Source organism: Equus przewalskii, chromosome 27 (assembly GCF_037783145.1).
Source record: "Equus przewalskii isolate Varuska chromosome 27, EquPr2, whole genome shotgun sequence".
Lineage (NCBI taxonomy): Eukaryota > Metazoa > Chordata > Mammalia > Perissodactyla > Equidae > Equus > Equus przewalskii.
This window is the reverse complement of record NC_091857.1, coordinates 13,913,451-13,925,169: the sequence shown is the minus strand read 5'-3', so window position 1 is coordinate 13,925,169 and position 11,719 is coordinate 13,913,451. Positions and strand designations below refer to the sequence as shown.

The following is an 11,719-nucleotide window of genomic DNA, read 5'->3' as shown; positions in this document are numbered from 1 at the left end:
TTATCCTCCTACTTTGATTTGTCTGTACTCCCTGGATAGGACTTAAATCTTCTTTTGAACACTCTATATCCAGGTTTTATTCACTGAGTGTCTTAACATCCTCTAGGCTTCCACACTGCATTTTGTCTTCAAACTTCATTGATCCTCCAAACTTCAGTGATGCTACCAGAATGGTAGTCAGTTTTGATGTTCATTGAGCTGTGACACTGAATGATCGAATAAAATTGGCTGCCTATATTGCTAAATCTGCCTTTGTTTTGTGACCCATTGTCAACAAAAGGGTGCTAACTTAATCTGAGACTACATTCTGTCTTTACTTACATACTCTCTGTTTGGACTCTGAGGGTGGATTCCTTTCTCAGTTTACCTGTTAGTCCTTCTATTTTATTTGATTATGGAAATGTTGGGCACTGGCTTCATAGGCCCAAACTAACTTCTTAGATTTGAACAGTGAAAGAATAATTTAACTTAATTGCTAACACTATAGAACTATGTAACTCTTCTAGCTTTTCCAAACAGCTTTCATATATATTTTCTCATTTTATTCTCCTAACACATCCGTGAAATAATTCATAAGAAAACCTTAACACTTCATCAAGCAAATGCATTCCCACTGCAGATAACTAATGTAAGCCATAGGAATAGTTTGTTCTGCAAAGGATCTGGGACAATTGATTCTTGGGCCTACGTCTTATTCTCATGTTTTTATTAAGACCATAAAAGGGGCTTGAAGGGTGTGGTGGAGATTGCAAATTGTCCACAAAAATCTCTGCTCCGTTGCTTCCATAGTAAGATAGAGTCATAACTGGGTCAAAGCTGCCTGGCCACAGACTATATTTTCCTGCTCCCTCCGCAGCTAGTTGTGGCCACAAGACTAGGTTGTTTCCACTGAAGTGTGAGCAAAAGTGATAGATGCCATTCAAGCCTTGCCTTGAGAACTTGCATGCTCACTCCTACGGATCTTTCTTCCTTCCTACAGGCTGAAATACTGATGACAAGACAGACCTTAGAAGCTACATGTTGAAGATGGAAGGACTGCCCTCGTTCTGAGTTAGGTTCCTGAATGACTGAGTGGAGCAGAGCCCCCCACCCCCGTCCCCATTCAGATTGTTACTCTAGAGTTTTATTTCAACCATTACATTTTCAGGAATATTTACTTTAGTAATTTAGCATAACTATTAATATGGATGGCTACTTGATTATACTAGGAAAAACTTTAAGAGTACTCAAGGCAGGGCTGGTGATGAAACTGAAAATGATCAAGCCTTAACTTTACTCCCTCTCTCCATCAGATATTTGACGGGGAGAGAGAAAGTTAAGAAAACAGAAGAAAAGAATAAAAGAGGGGTAGGTCAAGGGTGGAGGAGGCAGTGTGAAGGCAAGCATTCTACCACAGAAACATTTACACCTTCTCGGAAATGAGAGTGGAATAAAAACATTAAAAAAATAGAACCACCAAAAATCGCCTCCCCCCCCCCCCGTTTTAATTTTCTACATAAAGACTTTATTAAGTATTCTGAACTCATTGGTTAACTCATTCATCACAATGAATCAAACATGAAGAATTTAGCAAGGGTTCTAAAACAAGCCCTGCAGAACAGCCACCCTGGACACATATTGCAGAAAATAACCTCCACATTTTCTTCTTAAGTCTTTTCCAGTCAAATTGTGTCTTTTCTCTTTAACGCTTATCACTTAGATCTTTATCTTAGTAGGTCATCTCAAGTCTTGCATGCTAGAATCCAGAGAAATAGAGAGACAAGCATCACCAGCATTTATTGATGGTATAACTACTTAATATCCTCCAGAGGTGCTCACACATACACGTTCACATGGAAACAGGGCCAGACAGAAACTTTAAAGGGATCTCGTAGGAGAAAGCATGAGGGGAGTGTGCAGCAACCCGCAGTCATCACTGCCCTAATAGTATCTGATCTGAACCTGGCATAGCTTCAGAAAAAGCCATGTGTTCAGGCTAAAACAAGAAAGAGAAAACAGGAGAACGTTGCTTTCTTCTAATGTGGTAAATAGGGCATGAAGGTTTTATTGTTTGCTGGTGGAACTAGTTTTACAAGTTCTCTACTTATCCATGGGGCTTAGCTTTAAGGGAGAAAAAATATTTTTATTCAGAAAATATCTTCAGATTTTGGTAGAATGTTTGAATTTGGTATCCAGGATAAACAACTAGATTAAAGTTGTCGTGTCTACATTTATTGGGACGAATTTTGAAACTGGAACTACTACATTTCAAAAGTTTTTCATGAGTGCCATACTTCCCACTTCTGTTTTTGGCATGAGGAAGTGATAAAAGAAAGCTTCTTACTTTCGTACCCTCCTCATGTGTCTCCTTATTGCTAAATTTTGGTAGATTTCTCTTATTCTTTTAAAATGTTCTCCCAGATTGTTTATTTTAAATGTCAGGAAACGGTCATTCATTTAATGGATCTAGGTCTTTGACTCTTCTTAATTTGGAGAGGAAATAGACTTTGAGTAAGAAGTCTCTGCAAGGGATCAATATGGATGCCTCTCTAGGTGAGCATGTGTGTGAGAGAGCCAGGCCCACAGCCAGTGGCACAGAATGTGACACAGAGAGAGGAGACAAAGAAACCATGAAGTCTAAAGTAATAAAATGATTTGCAAAGTTCAGGAACAATATTGAATTTGCACAGTTTTGGAAAGGAAAGAAATTTTCCTTTTAAGTTCCAGTATCTCTCAACAGAGTTGAGGGGCCTTCTCAATATGGCTGCTACTGCAGACAGTACTTGGGGGGAAAGTAGGGCAAGAAAGTGAGAGAGAGAGAGAGAGAGAGAGCCACAGAGAGAGAGAGAGAGAGAGAAAGGGAGACAGAGTGGGAGAAGGAGAGGGAGAGAGGGAGGAGAAAGGGAATATATGTGTGTCTGTCCGTAAAGTTCATCTCTTTCATTCTCCTCTCCTAGTTCAGTTCGCGGGAAGCAGCTCATATTGATTCTTTCGTTTAACAACTTGTCTGCTTTGATGAACACAGATCAACGTCAGCTTTTTGTGACCCTTAGGGAAATCATCTATACCTAGAGGTAAAAGTGATTGCTTTATTAAAGCCACTGTGAAATCTCTGCTTCCCCGGGAAGAAAATTATATTTTTTTCTTCATTGAAGATTAAATAAGAGAAAATAATCTGAATGAATATTATATGTCATATTCAATTTTAAAAGCTATAGAGGGAGTGCACAGATTGCCTTCAAACTTCATGTTTGGAGCTGAATATATATACATATCCATATATTTTACATATTCTTAGTTGAGAATACTAATAAAATGATTAAGACAATAACTGAGTGTTTTTATCTGCTTACAAATTAAAGTTTTCATTACATTTAAACAACTTATTCTGAATCAAGAGCAAAGTGCTTTTCTTCCTTTCTTTGTTTGAGGAACTAAAACATGTTTTTATTCTTAACTTTTATCTTAAAAGTCTGGCTGTGCAGCTGATAGCTGGCTTAACAAGATAGCCCCACATCCTCTCCACAAGGACCTCTCTGCAATCTCATGCAGCGTGTTTGACGTTCCGAAACAATCACAAAGTTTTCTCATCTCTAATGACTCTCCAGGACTGTGAGAACTCAGGTATGCCAGAAAGGTATTTAAAAGGAACAGGAAGTACAAGTATTGGTTTTGTTCCATTCAAATTAGGGTAGCCGTATTACTGCCATTTTTTTTTTTCCCAGTAAAAGCTGATTTTTTGTTGTTTTTTCTTTTTAATTTTCCCTCTCCCTCAAACTTCAGCATTCTGGATCACAAAAAATATGTGGCAATCCCATCAACAAACAGCCCATGTTTTTGTTAAGTAAATGGAGGAAAGTAGAATTGACTTTTTATTACTGAAAAAGAGACTGTTGTCAAAATAAGTTACAATCCGAGCAGCAAGAAGGGGAGATGCAGCCTGTTGCCAGCATCCCTCATGACAAGGCTGCACTAGGCAGAGAAATTAAATGGAGACCAGTTGAAAATGAAGGCTCTTTACATACTCTTTTGCACTCAACTCTCTTTTCAACCTCTCCTAGGAAGGAGAATGTGTTTTTCCTCCCAAGCAAGGAGCAGCAGGGGTTATCTTTTCTCGGACAAGCTAAAATCTGTCTCCTTGTCACAAGAGACAGACGAGGTCAGAGAGGACTCTCCCTCCCAGAACCAGAGTGCAGAAGCTGTGATTCTGGTTCATGACAAGAACGACAGGTTCTTGTTGGGGGAGCAACAAAGATGCCATCTCGCTTGCTGGACCACATATCACAGCACCGATGTAAAAATTATACATATGACTTTTTGAGCCATGCCAAGGACCCTTTTCCTATTTTAGTGTCATTGCAGTTAGTTTGTTTGTTAGGTGTGACATCATTTTTTAAGTGCCATGAAACTCTACAAAGAGTTGAAAGATCGTAATATGGTCCTGTGGGGACACCACTGCTTGAAAAGCAAAAATGCGTATTAATGTATAATGTGTATTAAACATGTTTCAGCAAGGATGAGAAAGAGTAAACTGTTTGAAGATGAATACATGTGATTGGAAGTGTTTTTACACAGCTTTTCCCTCCAACTATTTGTTTTGAAATATTTAAAACCTATAGAAAATTACAAGTATAGTGCAGTAAACACGCATATGTCCTTTATGTAGAGCTGTGCTAGTAGGGTAGCCGCTATCTGTGTGTGACTATCGGCCCCTTGAACAGTGGCTAGTCCAAATTGAGATGAGCTGTGCTACATGCCTTTCTAAAAATAAATACTTCCTAAAGTGTTCTGAAAAGTTAATAGATACTTTGACCCCAAACCGAGCAGCTAAAAATTACAGATATATAAAGGTATGGATATATAATTTATATTGTGTATGTCATATATACACATATATAATATGAATTTATATTAATATATACAAAAAACGTGTATATGTGTATCTCTGTGTGCAAATGTTTATCTGTGGATCTAGTCTTTATTTTCTATAAATCACTCAGAAAAAAGTAATTGACGAGGTGGGATGAGGGTGTAGGCATCTTTCAGAATGTTTGTGCTGTTTCTCCTCTAGCATGATAAAGAGTAGCCCTAGGCCTAGAATATACTTCCAAGTGAAACTTTTGAAAATATTTTACGGCATGCCAGTATTGTTTGGGGAAATATGTTAACCACTTTTTTCCTATCATTTTTAACCAATAAAGTAACATATTTCCTTTAAAGAAGAAATTGAAACTATCATATAGTATTAAAATTCTCTGAGATTCATATTTTCCCAGTACCTTTAGTAAATATATATGAAAACATATATATATATATATTATTTTTTTTTTACAGATTTCGAGTCATAGATCTGAGTAATGTTCTGTGTCCTGCTCTTTTCCATTTAAAATTATATCATGAGCATTTTCTAAATTATTAAATAATACAAAGAACTCCTCTCTTTGAGAAATTGTTATTGTTTTCATTTCTCCCTGTTGTACATAAGGCCGTGGGTTAATCTTTGCTTTTATTTAGTTTTCCTTGAGCATAATTATTTGGTACACCACCTGATTATTTTCTCAGGATAACTTGCGAAGAGTGAAATTACTAGGTCAGAAGATATTAATAATTTTTAGCTACTTGATTCATATTGCTGAATAGCTCTCCAGCAAAATTGTATCACATGAAACTCTCACATGATATTTGAGAGGGACAAGTCCATTTGCCAACACTGGTCATTATACTTAAAAACATCTTTCTCAATTTGTAACAGAATCTGCATCTGGTTTTATTTTGCAAGTGAGAATTCACTGTGTTTTTTTTTTTTGCATTTGCTTATTTGTCTTCTTCTATTTGTGAATTGCCTCTTCCTATCCTTTCTCCACTTTTGTTTTGAGAAAGTCAAAGTTTTCTTACTAATTTGTTTTTCTGTTGATTATTCAACCCTTTGTTATATAACATTGCAATTTGGTTGTTTATCAGGTTTTCTTTTGACTCTTGATTTTTGTGTATTTGTTTCATAGAAATTTTCACATCTGTTTGGTAAATCTATCAATCTTATCCTGCCTGGCAGTGGTTTTCAAATTTCGTGTGCCTCAGAATCTCCTAAGTGTGTTCATTAAAACACAGATTCCTGGGCCCTACCATCAGGGTATATTACTCCTAAATCCTTTGGTATGGCCCTGGCAACTGTTTTTAGCAAATAACCCAGCTGATTCTAAATTAAGTAGATAATTAGTTATTAAATCACACTGTGGAGTAACTGCTTTGCAATTTTTCACCTTGGTTTAACACTTAGGCCTTCTCACAGTAATATCACATTAATAGCTATCTATATTTTCTCCTTTTCATTTTTCTACCTTTATCTATTTCATTCAGCTGGAATTTATTTTAATATATGCTTTATCCAAAAATATTAAACTGTTTTTCCTAGCTCAATTTATTGAATTACAATGCATTTCTCCACTAATTTACAATTTTACAGTATCTCCACTAATTTACAACTTTATCATTTACTACAATTTATAAATATTTGAATCTATTGCTGAGTTTGTTTTATCTGTCCCATTGATTTATTTGTCTATTCCAGCATACTGACTTTTTTTCTTTTGGTGAGGAAGATTGGCCCTGAGTTAACAATTTAACATTTGTTGCTAATATTCCTCTTTTTGCTTGAGGGAGATTGTTGCTGAACTAAAATCTGTGCTAGTCATCCTCCATTTTGTGTGTGGGATGCTGCCACAGCCTGGCTTGCTGAGTAGTGTGTAGGACCACACCTGGGATCCAAACCAACGAACCCCAGGCTGCCGAAGTGGAGTGCACAATTTTAACCACTATGCCACTGAGCTGGCCCTGAGAATACTGTTTTAATTACTGTATCTTTTGAATATATTTGGTACTATGAACAGTGTCTTCTTTTCATTTCTCTTCTTACTCAAAACTATTTTGGCAATTCTCACCTGTATAATTAAAAAAAAATCAGTTTGTCAAACTAAAGTTATTTTTAAAATTTTCTTGGAGTTGTATTTAATTTATAAAATAATTTGAAGAAATGTCACATCTGTGCAACATTGAGGCTTCTCCTACTAAAAGATTGTGTATTTCTATTTCTATTTATAGCTTCTTTCATGGTTGCTATGGTCTGAATGCTTGTGTCCCTTCACAATTCAGATGCAGTCAGTGCTGGTCATCTGGTGGTTAAGATTCGGCATTCTTACTGCCATAACCCAGCTTCATTTCCTGTTCAGGGAATCATACCACCCACATGTCAGTTGTCATACTGTGGCCGCTGCATGTTGCTGAAATTATGGGACCCGTATTTCAAATCCCAACAGGGTCCCCATGGTGCACACGTTTCAGCAGAGCTTCCAGACTAATTCACACCTAGCTACCCACTTCCAAAAACGTTGCCCTTGAAAACCCTATTAGCAGTAGCGGAGCACTGTCTGATATCGCACCAGAAGGTGAGAGTATGATGCAAAAAGACAGGACAGGTTTCCGCTTTGCTGTATCCATGGTCTCTGGGAGTCAGAATCGACTGGAGGGCACTAATAACAACAAAAATTAATATGTTGAAATCTTAACCTTCAAAGATGATAGTATTAGGAGGTAGGCTTAGGTCATGAGTGTGGAGCTCTCTTGAATGAGATTAGTGCTGCATTAAGAGGCTTGCACCAGAGAGATCTTGCACCCCTTCCACCCTGTGAGGACACAATGAGAAGGTGTTGGCTGTGAATCAGGAAAAGAGCCTCCACCAGAAGGCATAATATGCAGATGATACTCAGATACTTATCAGAAGGATAAAGATGGGTCTTGTTACTTTAACGTACTACCATTCTGCTGTTCTAGCAAGGATGAGAAATACTGGTAAGTAAAAAACTTTTTGGGGCTGGCCAGGTGGCACAGTGGTTAAGTTTACACATTCTGCTTCAGTGGCCTGGGGTTCACCAGTTTGGATCCTGGGTGCAGACATGGCACTGCTTGGCAAGTCATGCTGTGGTAGGCATCCACATATAAAGTAGAGGAAGATGGGCAAGGATGTTAGTTCAGGGCCAGTCTTCCTCAGCAAAAAGAGGAGGATTTTGAGAAGATGTTAGCTCAGGGCTAATCTTCCTCAAAAAAAAACCCAAAAAGTTTCAATAGTGCTTTGATGGTCTGCCCTCTTTGTTTAACTCTTTGTTTAGCCCCTGAACTGATCAATTCTCCTGATTTGCATGCCTCCAATAAAATTTTTCCTTTTTTACATAAAATGCCATTTTTTGGATAACAAAATATAGAACAAAAACGTTTTAATTTTAGTTGCTTTTTGGAAGCCCTCATAGCAGAGAGCTGAATTGCATCCCAACGTTGCAGCTTTTAAAAGCTGTCAAGATTGGCACTCCCCAGTCAAAATTTGTCATTGCTTTTACTCTATCCATTTTTGGAAAAAGATTCACATAAACAATTATACGTAAATAAATAGGAAAAGTTCTTTTCCTGCTAGTGCAGAACTTTATTATACTGTTAAAGCTGTTCTGAAGCAGGGTAAAATTGAGCTGAAAGCTGCGAAAGAAGGTCCTTGGGATGATGAACAGAGGTAGGTCCCTTCTTGGTGGCCTCAAGGGTGGATGCTCCCTGCTTCTCTCGTTTCCTCATCTTAGTCTGACCTGTAGCCTGCCTGTAGGCATCTTTGTCTGACTGATTCCCTGCTCTTCACCTGGGGCCAAAGAGAGAGAGAAAAAGGCTTGTTCCCATCTTGAGGTCCTTTTGGAAGCAGTCCTGGGATGTAGAAGATGGTATACTTCACTGCCAGGACACGAGAGCAATGGGAGAAGGGAAGGGAGAACGTGCCAAATTCGTCAGGGTTTTCAAGACTTTTCCAACTCCCCTTTAGGTCAGAGTTCACCAAGATGTATTTCTTGCCCTTGAAGATATTATAAAAGTGGAGGAGCGACGAGTCTCATTGCAGAACTCCCAAGGGAACATGAGCTTTAGGGACATGGATGAAAGGATGGGTGAGGCTTCCAAATATCATGGAGTTTGGTGGGCTGCAGGGAGAGACGGCCAGTAGGTTGGCCCATGGGGCTTTAGAGGAGTTCAGACTGTAGACAGGAACTGGAGAAGCCCGAACGTATTGGTGATAGTTGAGACTGTAGGGTTGTTTGAGGTCTCTCAAGGAACATCAGAACGTGAGGGACCATGAAGAATCCTGCAGCAGCAGGTCTCCTGGAAGAATTTGGTGGGTGGAAATCTGCAGACAAAAACATTTTAAGAAAATGTGGTGAGTGAAGACTAAAGACGTGGTCAACAGTATCTATGTTAGTTTCCTAGGGCTGCCGGAACAGAGTACCATAAACTGGGTGGCTCAAACAACAGGAATTTATAGTCTCACAGTTCTGGAGGCTAAAAGTCTGAATTTGAGGGTTGGCAGGGCCAGGCTGTCTCTGTAATCTGTAGGGGAATCCTTCCTTGCCTCTTGCTAGCCTCTGGGGGTTTGCTGGCAATCTTTGGTGTCCCTTGGCTTGCAGCTGTATAATTCCAATCTCTGCCTTCGTTGTCAAATGGTATTCTCCCTATTTGTGTGCATGTGTATATCTATAGTTATTAACATTTTAGTAAATCAAGGGGCCTACCCCATGGCCGAGTGGTTAAGTTCTCATGCTCTGCTTTAGCGGCCTGGGGTTCACTGATTCGGATCCTGGGAACAGACCTACACACGGCTCACCAAGCCATGCTGTAGTGCCATCCCACATAGAAGAACTAGAATGACCTACAACTAGGATATACAACTATGTACTGGGGCTTTGTGGAGGACAAAAAAAGAGGAAGATTGGTAACAGATGTTAGCTCAGGGCCAATCTTCCTCACCAAAAAAAAAAAGCATAAAAAAATTTAATAAGTCCGGACGTGTTTTCTATTAATATAAGTTCCTAAACTATTCTAATCCATATTAAAGTACTAATACTGATATAGGTTTATGAGGTTCTATATATATATGCTTACATATATACAGATACAGTTGTATATATATAAACAAAAATTTTTCCAGGCTTTGTACTGTTTCCCAAGATTCCTAATATTACACAGTTACTAATGTAGCCAATGTTGTCATCAGGTGGACGTCTGAAATGAGAAAGGCATTTGCAATTTATAATCTGATATATCTGTTTTTCCTACAGAGTTTAGAAAATCATTTTATTTGCCTTTTCTATGATTAAGTAAACAGCTGTTTTATTAAAATTCTATTTCTCTTCAAAACTTTCCAGAATAATGAAGACCTCTGAAAATTTTAAGATTTTCTCTGCCAAGCATACTGCCTATATTTAAATATTTATGAGTATATACTGTAAATGCATCCTCTAAAACACAAATAGAATGTTTTATTATTTATGAATGAATATTTTGATTAATTAAACAGATATTAGAATTGTGCATCCCTTTAGGGTCGACTCAGAATAGTATTTGGTTTCAGTGATAACTTGCATCATGAAAACACTAAAAAATGTGATCTTATTTCCTTCTCGTAATCTCCCCTCAGGAAAATAAACAGGAACTGTTAAAAATGTACCTGGAGCTTCTCAGGGGCTGCTTCACTGGCTCCGTCCAGCTCTCAAGTGCGCTGGAATTCTTCCTTTTAAGGACAGTGACATCCGATCTGTGAAGGCCATGGTGCCCTGCACAGGGAAGCCACAGCAGGGAGGATGAGGTCAATATTGCCCTCATCAGGAGCAGCTCTGCAATGGAAGGTTTCAATTACCATCCAATGGATTAAAGAGCAGGGATGCAGTCAGGCTGGAGAGAGAACTTCTATTTTCACAAACAAATGAACAAAACAGCAAAAATAATAGAGAAATCATTATTCTCCATCTAAACTGGAAGCCCGAACAAACCCTCGCTGGCTTAACATGCAGATTCTGGCTTGACCCCCACATGCTTCCTTGATATCCTTTCCACACAGCCAGGAGATGCTTTCTCTTTCAGTGTGTGACAGCTGTAGGGACTTTTCCAGTTGTCCCATGACTCTTGGGGACCCATGCCCTCTCATTTGGCTTTTAGTTGGGCAGGCTGTGGTCTGTTCGATTTAGCTATGGGAAGCCGCCCCACTGGACTTCGTTTGGTGGGAGAACTCCTGGACCTAGGAAAGGGAGCTGCTGTAGTTGCCTCTGAATGGACTCTGGACTTTGGAACTTCCTGGATGACACAGTTGCTTACCTTCTTGTTATCAATCTGAAAACCTAGTGAAGCGATACATTTCTAGTCCGCTGACTGTCTCATGACCATCTTGTAGGTGTTAGGCAAATCTCAGTCCAGAAGGACTGTAAAAGTTGTTGACTGGACTCTGTCTCAGGAAAAGTTTAGCACGTCCTGGCAACCTTTATGCTTACACCACCTACTCTGAGAGGTCAAGGGTGTTGTGTAGAATAATAACATTCTCAAAACTGACTCATGAAGCAGGCTGTGAGAAGTCGACTCATCCCTGGTCTAACAGAGAGGATGTCAAATGGCCCGTCCATGCACTTGCTCAGTCAATGACAGCAGAGATGAGGACGGGGTCAGCCATGTAAGAGAAGGCCTGGACAAAGGCCAAGTCAATACCGAAGAAGCTGTCAGTCTCTCTGCACTGTTCACACATGCCCAAATGCTCTACTCAGCAGATCCTGGAGCAAAATGAAGATAAATGCTATATGTAGTTTGTTCTGATGTAACCGTCACTGTCACAGGGCACAAGCTCTCCATGAGAACACTTCTGTTTCATTATTCACGCTTTCTTTTGATCATGTAA

The 11,719-nt window shown here is 39.0% G+C and overlaps 2 long non-coding RNA genes across 2 annotated transcripts; one reads left to right on the top strand and one right to left on the bottom strand.

Annotated features, from left to right (window-relative positions):
- The first annotated feature begins 962 nt into the window (after positions 1–962).
- LOC139079889 (uncharacterized) lies at positions 963–10,585 on the top strand. The gene is made up of 4 exons (XR_011533880.1): positions 963–1,050; positions 2,937–3,053; positions 3,452–3,603; positions 10,475–10,585. It is a non-coding gene; the product is annotated as an uncharacterized lncRNA (long non-coding RNA).
- LOC139079890 (uncharacterized) lies at positions 8,429–10,637 on the bottom strand. The gene is made up of 2 exons (XR_011533881.1): positions 10,505–10,637; positions 8,429–9,187 (listed from the first exon to the last, which is right to left on the bottom strand). It is a non-coding gene; the product is annotated as an uncharacterized lncRNA (long non-coding RNA).
- Positions 10,638–11,719: the final 1,082 nt, after the last annotated feature.